Here is a 10,380-nt window from a genome sequence, read left to right as displayed (position 1 = left end):
TACGGGTCATCGTTCCAAAATCTACCGCTTTTTAATCTTTTTAAAAAGCTACCACAAAATTGTTCTGCTGTTACAAAAAACTACCATGTCGCACTGATGACTACTTTGGTTAACTTTAAACATTATTATGATAGCTCGGGTCCACTCGTCAGGTTGACCGTTTGATTTGACCGTTGACCATTGACAGGTTATGACAGGTGGGGCCTAAGTATTTTTTTAGCAAACAGGTCCCTGAAACAAAATATAAAAGCAATCGTGTCCCTGATTTTTTGTTAAAAAAAAGCAATCGCGTCCTCCCGGGAAGTTCATCGCCGGAGCCGGCCAGCACCACGTCGACGAGCTCGTCAGGGCCGTCCAGCTCTGGCCGTGGCCGGTGGGCAGCAGCAGCCGCGGTGGGCTGGAACCGCCCGAGCTCCTTGGCTGCTCCCCGCCCGTGCTTGAGCTCGCGGCCAGCGGCGGGGCGGCTGCTCGTGGCCAGCGGCGGGGCGGACCTAAGCAGGCGGCGGCGCGTCCATGGCGTGGTGGTGGTCCACCCTGGCGGCAGAGGCCGTGGCTGCGCCGGCCATGGTGGTGGCCAGCCCGGAGGCGCTCCCCATGGCATGGTGGTGGTTGGCCCTGGCGGCGGCAGCCGTGGCTGCGCCGGCCGTGGTGGTGGCCGGCCCGGAGGCGCTCCCCATGGCGTGGTGGTGGCCGGACCAGGCGGCGGCAGCGGCCGTGGCTCTGCCGGCCGTGGCGCTCGGGATTTTGAGAGATAAGGGAGAGAGAGGGGGGAGAAGAGAGATAAGGGAGAGAGAGAGAGCACTTACATGTGCACTACACCACGACACTGCATTCCCTACGGACGTGTGTTGGAAAAAGTCAGTATCGCCGACCGACGGTTGGTCAGAAAAACTTGCGGCAGATAGTCGGTAGGGGAAACATGCGAACAATTACAGACAATCGGTCAGGAATATGAAAATATTTACTGTCGAAAGATCGGTCGGGAAAGCTCTTGGGGAGCGCCTATATGACGCTCTTTACGTCAAACAGGCGTCTCTTCGCACAGAACATCCAACTGGCGGGCGCTTCGCACGTCCCAGTGGCGGGCAAGGTGGGCCGATTACTTCGCTTCAGTTTCTGTTTCCGTTCTTTTTTTCATTCAGTTCGACTAGTAGCTGCTTAGCTGCTTCTGTTTCTGTTTTTTCCCTAAAAAAAGCTGCTTCTGTTTCTGCTTCTGATTCTGTTTCTGTTTTTCCCTAAAAAAGCTGCTCGTGTTTGTGATTCGACGCACACCTAGGGGCATGTACAATGGTGCTATCTTAAGAGTGCCACGTAGGATAAATGATGATGTGGAGGAGAGAGAACTCATAAGAAAAGGCTTGTCTTCTCTTATTTAAGAGAAGACAAGAGATGATCTCTTAGCACAATATGTCTCACCACATTTTTAGGAATGACTAGTTATTGAACATAAGGCTAAGAGATGACCCATTGTAGACTCTTTTTTTTGTCATATCTAAATTACATGCAAGACTTAAGATAAGACTACCTTATCAACCATTGTACATGCCCTAGTAGCCTATTTCTTTCATTGCTTTGGCGCTAGCTAGCGAAAAAAGTTATTTTCTTCTTCTAAAAGATACAGCTACAAGACAGGAACGGAAACAAAAAAAATAGGAACAGAAACATAAAGCTGGTTCTTGCCCGATAAAGCACTTGGTGCCCGGGGCTCAGATGAGCGCAATGAACAGTAACGTGATTAAAGATAGTAAAGAAATTCTAAAAATCCGAATTCTTTTTTACAGTAATGTGCACGATGTTCATGTAAAATTTCATGAAGTTTGGACAGTCGAGGAGCGCGCGGCAAAAAAGAAAAAATCATGTGTGAACAGTGCCATTTTCAAATGTTTCTTACATACCCCATTTTTGTTTTTTTTGCCACGAGCTCCTTGATTTTCCAAACTTCATGAAATTGTGCACGAAGATTACGCATTTGAGTAGCTCGCATCACAAAAAAATTGAAATTTTTTAAATTACTTTTCCTTTTTTAACGGCCTTACTATTCATGCCCGGGCTCAAAGTTAGTTCTTGGATTAAAAAAATGAGCCCGGGCACCTAAACGCCGCACTCGTTCTTGCCGCTGTTCTATCGCTACAAGTAACACAAAGTTAGTTCTTGGATTAAAAAAATGTTCAAGGCAGTCAAAATTGTTCATCCATTCAAAAGCCGTTATTTCAAATGACAAATTGTTCTCAGATTCAAAAACGTTCATGAGATTCAGAAAATATTCCTTAATCCAAAAAATGTTCAAAGCATTCCAAAAATATTCTTGTCATTGAAGATTTTTTCACGGATTAAAAAAAGGTTCAAGCCACTGAAGAAATTGTTCTTGGATTGAAAAATTGTTCAAGACATTCAAAAATTGTTCACGAGTTAAAAAAATCTTTGAAATTGGAAAATATTCTTGGATTACAAAAAGTTCAAGGCATTCAAAAAATGTTCTTCGATTCAAGATATGTTCAAGGCCATGGAAAATGTTCTTGGAATTAAAAATTTGTTCATGGATTCAAAAAATCTGCCAATCACTCAAAAATTTGTTTCTGGTCTTGAAAATTGTTTAAGTGATTCAAAAATTAAGCTCTGAAATTGAAAATTTGTTCTTGGATTCAAAAAATGTTCAATTCAAAAATTGTTCTTGGATTCAAAAAATGTTCAAGGCATTCAAAAGTTGTTCCTTGAATTATAATATTTCTCATGGATTATAAATAAGCGCGGCATTGAAAAAATTGTTCTTTGATTCAAAAGAAATTCATGACCTTTAATATTGTTCTTGTATTAGAAAAATGTTCAACACATTCAAAAACTGTTCTTGCAATCAAAATTGGTCATGGATTCAGAGAATGTTCGTTGCATTCGAAAAGCAGTTCTTTGCTGTTTCTTTGCTGATGGTTCATGCTGCTGTTTTGTTGCAACAAAGCATGACTACCTTTTCCAGCGATTTTCTCTTACTATGTTCAGTTTACTTTGTTTTTTCACGTGGCTTTCTTCCAAGAAAACTGGCTGTTCCCAAATAAATATATTCATAAAAACACATTTAAACTAATATATGATATTATTATAATTTAAAAAGTAAACTGTTCATAAAATTATTAAACACGTTCTGGAATTAAAAAATGTTTGGTTCACAAAAATGTTCCCAAGTTTTCTGATTTAGTTATTTTCGCGAATTTCTAAAAAGTTCTCGAATATAAAAATTGTTCTCACAATTTGACAAAATGTTCTCAATTATTTGTTCTCGGATACGAAAAATGTACTCGGATTTAAAAAATGTTCTCCAAATGTGAGAAATATTCTCAAATACAAAAATGTTCTTGGTTTTAAAACAAATCTATACTTTTTAAAAAATGTTCTAAATTTGGAAAATGTTCTCAAATAGAAAATTATTTCCATTTTTTTTAAAAAGTTCGTGAATAAGAAATATGTTAGCTAATATAAATAATGTTCTTGAACATAAAATGTTCTCTAAATTTGTGGAAAAAATATCCCAAATATGGAAATTGTTGTTGAATATGAAAATGTGCTCAGATTAAAAAAGTGTTCTCCAATTTTAGAATTTGTTCTCAGATATAGAAAATATTTCATAATATTATAAATGTTCTAAATTCTGAAAAAATGTAATAGAAATGTAAATCTTCCCAAAATATGAAAGGAATCCTTGAATGTGAAAAATGTTCTCGAGTTTTCAAAATTATGTCCGAATTGAGTAGAAATTCTGAAAATTCGATAATTGTTCTTGATTATAAAATTTGTTCTCAAATTTAGAAAATGTCCTCAAAAGGCGTAAAATGTTCTTGTACTTTAAAACTTATCCTAGAATTTTAAAAACATCAATTCCAATGATAGTAAAAAACTGAAGATAGTTGGGCTATTGCTAATGGTAATACAAACTATACTGTATGTGTGTACTACTATCTTGAATAGACATAGGTATGAAACATGACCAAAGAAAAACGGGAGATCGGATCCTAATGCCCCAAAAAAGATGAATACAATGCCTTGTAACGTCTTCAACATCAATACGACACATACCCCGTGAGTTTCCCTGTATCTTGAGCAGCCTCACATAATTAATGTGTTATGGAATATAATTAACTAGTGCAAAGTATGCATCGTACTGATTATTGTACACCCAGTGTCCAATCAAAACTCATAAGGAAAAAGGTAACCAGCGGAATCCATTTAGTAAATAAGTCATATGTGAACAACTTCTTAGAAATTCTCTTGAAATCCCACGAAGATATACAGACAAAATCATCATTCTGGATATGTGACATCCGGGGCACATCATAGTTGATAAACTGACTTGGGATTGCTGTTCTAAGATCCAGAAAATCCATATGGATAATCTAGGAGGAAAAAAGGTAGAAAACAAAAATCAAGGTGATAAATAAGAACTATAAACAAAAACTGGTTGAAATAAAGGAAATACAACACATGATGGACATAAAAATAATATACATGAACAAAACCACAGCTAGAATAAAGATTTATAGCAATCAGCGATAGGTACCCACCAGCCCAGATGGCATCATTTAACTTGATTTCAATTTCTTAGTTCAAGTAGGAAGAAATACAGGTGCACATATTCATTGGGGCTATCTAGGGATCTCACCAAAAATTTCAGGTTCCAGATACATCATTTGTGTTTAATTTGCAAACGAGAACTAGCATTTTTTTTAAAGCCAAATCATTCAAACAATTTTGATTTTAACCTATTTGTACTAGACGGTTGAGATTTATAGATTTGCATGAGAGCAAAACATCTATGAGGGTGATTAACCTCCGTAATAAGTTTCATGGAAAGAAATACGAGTGCACAGATCCATAGTATGTACAGTTGAAAATGAGACAAGTAACGTCAGCTAGGTATTGACTACCACTATATGACACGGTTCAGCAGAACACACATATTTCATTTTCAACTAATATTGTATTACAAATCATATTTGCTGTGTCCTCAAAAGCAAAACAAAAGTTGTCAAAATGACGAACAACCCACTGTATGAACAATTTCCAACTATAAAATATGAGCTAAGGATAATGAGAGAGAGAGAGAGAGAGAGATGGTGCTGCAACATTTTACCTCACCCTGTTGGATTCAAAATCAACCTCTCATCCGTTAGATCTGAACCGGGCCTGCACACATGAAGAAAATGATAGCAAGATGATGGATTAGCACGGGAACGGACCCCAGAAAATGAAGGGAAAAAGCATGACACTAGAGCGGCACCGATGGACCTGACCAACCAATAGCAACTATCACAAATCAGCAACAATATCTGTTGTCATTAACATCCCCCACACGATCTGACAATAAAAAAAAGGACGAATCAAACCATCTCTCGAAACAGAGGAAACAGGAAACCACAGGGGAGAAAAAGAATCACCACTCGTTTTGAAACCCTGGCATCTCTTGTGATATGCGGCACTGAAGGAAGGGCCTATCAGACAACATAACACGGAATCAGGATAAGAAGAGAAAAGTCCAAACCCTAGCTTATGGATGAAGAAGAGCCATCCACCTATCGCCCGGGAGAGAAGAAGCGGGAGGAGGAGCAGGAACGGGGACAAAGAATCCGGAATAGGGAGGAGGAGAAGGAGAAACAGGTAGAGAAGAAGAAACGGGGGAAGAAGAAGCAGAACGGGGACGAAGGAATCGATCGTCAGAAAGAAGAAAACCAGAGAAAGATGCCTTGTACTGGAAGACCATGCTGGCTGTGGCGAAGCACTCCCTGAAGGTGCTGCTGCTCGTGATGTCCAACCCCATCTCCGTTTCCACCTACCTTGCCTAGAAGCTTTCAGTGTTGGGTTCCTGGTGAGCGGCATCATCAGTTCGAGCACCAACCACTTTGTAATCCACATGCAGCTTCTAGGTTCAGGCTTTGGGTAAGATCTCTCTCCGTCGTATGGTCTCGCTCCTCCCCTCTCTGTCTGAAGTGTGTAGCCCCATGGATTTAACCTTTTGGGATTTTGATGCGTGGATTTGATTCAATGGACTGCTCCCTATTTACTACAGGATGAAGGAACATAGCACATCGTTGCTGAATTTGGAGGTTTACTCATCAACAAGGGAAGGGGAAACAAGCAGTAAGCATAGCACAAAGTTGTTAAATTTGGAGTTATACCACATCTCACATATATAGGTCCGTCTTTTATGTACGTTTACATACATATGCATCTGGAAATCCAAGCTAATTCATAAACTTCAAAGCTAGTGAGGTACGGGAAGTTTGTATGTCCCCATGGTCTGTAGTGAAAGGATTAGGATGTCCTTCTATTGGTTAGTAAATAGTGAAATGATGATTATATCTACTTTTGTTGAGTTTTTGCAAAACACTTATGTTCGTGTAGATAAACTCATGAGATGCTCTCTGGCTAGTTATGCGGTTATGTGCGTAATTGATGGTTTTGTCAGGTTGCTTCCTTTTTATGTTTTCTTCTTCTCCGGGTAAACTAGACAACCATTTCCTTGGCTAGTTTCTTTATCACTTGTAACCACAAAGAAATGATAAGGAATTTTCAGCATGAATTAAGATAAGGACCATAATTTCACCTGGTAGGAAAAATATATGAACCATGGATTTCTGTTCCATGGCCAGCAAACTATTAGTTGGTAGACATATAACATGCTCATTTTCTGCTGTAACTACTTTGAACAAGTGTCTTCACAATGATTGAATTAAAGGTTGCCTTAGACGTCTCTTAACCTTCCTGGGTCACATCTTTGAGATGAAATATTACAATTCTCAAGATATTTTTTTTTATCATTTGTTGAGTTTTTGTGTGGTAAAGTTCAACCACTCAGAAATTAGTTGTTTGTTCCCGTGCTTCTGCTGAAGTTTGTTATCATATATTTTTTTAAATCTTGGTCTAACAATGTTGTCTTGCTTGCTAATCAGGTACCAAAGCTGGGACAACTTTGAGATGCGGGTGCACAAGAGGGTGATCGACCTTGTCAGCTCCTTGGACGTTCTCAAGCAGATCACCATTGAGAGGTTGAGATGACCATTAACAACGAGTAACTGTTGTGAAGGTAGTCAAGGACATGCAGATGTTGGTGATGGGCTCTGTTAGGATGCCCACGTAGGTGCTCAACATCACCACCGGGAAGTCCCCCTGTGGCGCAAGGTGAGCTGGAAGTGGTGGTGCACCGCCTTGCTTATGGCGCCAATGAGATGGCGGGGTTGTTGCCCCGTGACGTCGGCGTCAGCTCCCACGACTCCATCACCAGCTACCACTACGTGGGTGAGTCACTGGTCTCTCCTTCCTCCTCTATCTGCTCTGGCACATCTAGCCTTTGAGCTGAGTGATTTACTGTCAAGTGATTCTTTTTCATGTCTCTTGGAATATGATAACAAACACCGATGTAAAGATGAAATATTTGTCATGTTAAATAGGTCGCTGTTACTCATCCAAAAAGGTTGGTGTTTAAGAACTTGTTACTTTGTTGGATATTGATTGTATGCCACTACACCCGCAGAAATTTCCCTGAATCTCTCAGATGAAAAATATCGTGAATAAATACTACAGTAGCTTATTAGAAGAAAAATATTGTGGCTTTGGCCTTGCTTTTTGTGCAACAATGTAACACATTTATTGGACATCGGGCACTATATGTGTTCATCTCCGTATTGACCTGCTTCACATTTGTGACTGAACTAATTGTGCTCATATCTATTGATGCCCATATCTTTGTTCCAATTAGTTTAGAGGTAGAAGGTCAACATGATACCTGAAAAAAATGGTTAATATGATAGGCGGCTAAAGCTCTTCTTTGTCTCTTGCGATCTTTGCCTGAAGAGGTGCTTGATTAGCTTGCAAACAATTACCCGTCAGCAGGAGCTCAAAATATCACGTATTGTTCAATCATGTCAAACAAGTGCTTTTGAACAATTAAAGGAACACGAAAAACAAGACAATCATTTATCTAACTTATTAATTAGGTAACACAGTACCATTTTGCTCTAAGGCTTTTCACCATCAGTTTTCAGGTCGACGTGGTGAGCTTTATTTGTGCAGAGAAATCTGTAGCATGCAGATTCTCCTTATCAACCCCATCAGTAGTTTCACCAAACAACAATGCAGACTTGAATCCAACTGAGTCAACTAAATGTGTGGTCTTATCAAACCATGTATGGCTGCCAGGTCGTGGAATCAGATAAAACAGAGTACATTTCCATTGTTCTTTCTATAAAGAGGGGGAGAAGGAATGCTTGCCTAGCTCTATACTCTAGAGAAGCTAACTGACCTGAAAGTCAATTTCACCAATAAGGTTAATTTTGAGTGCCTTTAGTAGGACTACTAGGCCTGGGGGGCATCCGAGAATGCAGGCCTTCATGATCTTCATGTGTCAGGTCATCGGTGTTTGTTCATCTAGAGACAACCGTATTACAAGGCTCCCAATAGCATTCCATTTCACTTCTCTGCGAAATACGTGTAATTTCGTTCCAGTCCTTCCTCTTAGAAAAATATGGTGAACAAAAATATGTCATTTCTACTACACACCAACGATGTCCTGGAGCTGGGCGGTGCAGCTCTAGAACTCTGGTCAAACTGGCTGAGAAAATAGGACAAATAGTAAGCTGCAGCCCAAATGAATTTTTGCAGTAAACTTGTCATCTTCTGTTCCCGTTGAAGCACTCACAACTCTCTGCAAAACCAAGCCACTCTTCTTGTTGAAGGGGGAGCCCCTCATCTTTTGCATCTTCTCTTTTTCTCTGGAGAAGCGCCAGAACTGTCATCATTAGGCTTTGAATATTTCTTCCGTCAGTTCATGCCTCATGCTTTCCCTCTCAGCTGGCGCCTTACTAGAATTGTAGAATTCTCACAAATACAAGAGTCTACATTTAATCTCCGTGCTCTGAGAACAAGAACTTCAGCTTATTTAACCCTGCTATGGAATAAATAGCTCCAGGATCACAATTAGCCTTTTCTTTTTCTTTATATGTTCAGGGCACCTGTGCACAAGGATTCCTGGTTCCAGCTACTCGGGGCACTTGTGAACGTATTGGATTACTGGTGCGTTATACAAACAGCGGATGATCTGCTACTCCTATAGATGAGTAAGGTATTTATACTGTATTTATTTCTTGCGATCAAATCTGTACATCCAGCAGTATATGTTTTAAGTTCATTCTTATGACCCAACTTCAGATAGGCTAGTCTTCTGTACGCACTCCAGTTTTTATGCCTATGCCAATTGAGTAATCTATCTTATTTATTTTTAAAGAGAAGAAACATATGCTTTTGCTGACCTATGAGCTCCTTATGGAGATGGTGGGCCAGTTGGGGTAATCTTAGCTAAGGATCAGCGTTTGTGTTAACACATGGTTATTGACTTCTCTATATTTATTATTATATGTATTTTTGAGAATGAGATGCTCCTCTGTGTTGGCGTTTTGGTACTGTTGTCCAGTTCTGCGCAATAGCAGCTCAATATGCTTTTGGTGCGTTGGGTTTGGCTTGGACACTTGGGTAACTGCTAATGCTTACCTACTCCTAGTCCATGTTATAGCTGCTCTTACCTAGTTTCACATATGACACTTTATGTAGTTCACATTGTTATTTTAATGGTTGCATGTTCTGATTGTATGCCTTTGGTGATATTTTTTCTAGTCTTTGGTATGAAGCTAGCTAAGCGCTTCTATTATTTATAGACTACTGTGTAAGCAGTCAACACAATTTACATGTAAATATTTGAAGATATGGTATGAAGCTAGCTAAGCGCTTCTATTATTTCTAGTAGCATCATGTGATTGACTGAACAAAAAAAAGGATTGCACTGACATATGGAATGTTTGCAAATTTTAAAGAAAAAACAAAGAAAATGCAGTTTCTGATAGTGTATTATAACCGAGACATGTTTAAGTTTTGTAGGAAGCAAACAAAAGGACTGCACCCACAAGGAACCGTGAGGCGATCCGCGTCAACTGCATGTTTTAGCTTTCATTGTGTACAAATAACATCTTAGACTTGTATCTTTTAGCTATCTTTTTCTGAACATGATGCATGGTGTCTTGGTGGATATCTTTAGAACAGACTGAAGTATATGTATGTGACGATTAGTTAATGAAACAAAAATGTTTGGTGCACCTGATGTGAATTTGTGATGTATGGTGTCTTGGTGATTTCATTATATGTATGTTATAATCAGTACCATAAGTTAACTAAAGTTGTGGTTGGCTAAAGAAAATGTTGATGAGCTGTTGGTCGGCAAAACAAAACACCATCTGATTGTTGGTCGACAAAGGCTCATGAGAGGGCCAACAGAAAGTCGGTCGGTAAAACAAACGCCGTCAGACAGTCGGTCGGGAAAAGCTGCTAACAGAAAGTTGGTCGGCAAAA

The 10,380-nt window shown here is 39.5% G+C and overlaps 1 long non-coding RNA gene across 1 annotated transcript; it reads left to right on the top strand.

Moving 5' to 3' along the window:
* Positions 1–6,051: 6,051 nt before the first annotated feature.
* LOC119306806 lies at positions 6,052–9,074 on the top strand. The gene is made up of 3 exons (XR_005149048.1): positions 6,052–6,123; positions 6,936–7,281; positions 8,989–9,074. It is a non-coding gene; the product is annotated as an uncharacterized LOC119306806 (long non-coding RNA).
* The last annotated feature ends 1,306 nt before the right edge of the window (positions 9,075–10,380 follow it).

Source organism: Triticum dicoccoides, chromosome 5B, assembly GCF_002162155.2.
Source record: "Triticum dicoccoides isolate Atlit2015 ecotype Zavitan chromosome 5B, WEW_v2.0, whole genome shotgun sequence".
NCBI classification, from domain to species: domain Eukaryota; kingdom Viridiplantae; phylum Streptophyta; class Magnoliopsida; order Poales; family Poaceae; genus Triticum; species Triticum dicoccoides.
Note: the sequence above shows the minus strand (reverse complement) of the source record. Positions and strands in the feature narration are given on the sequence as shown.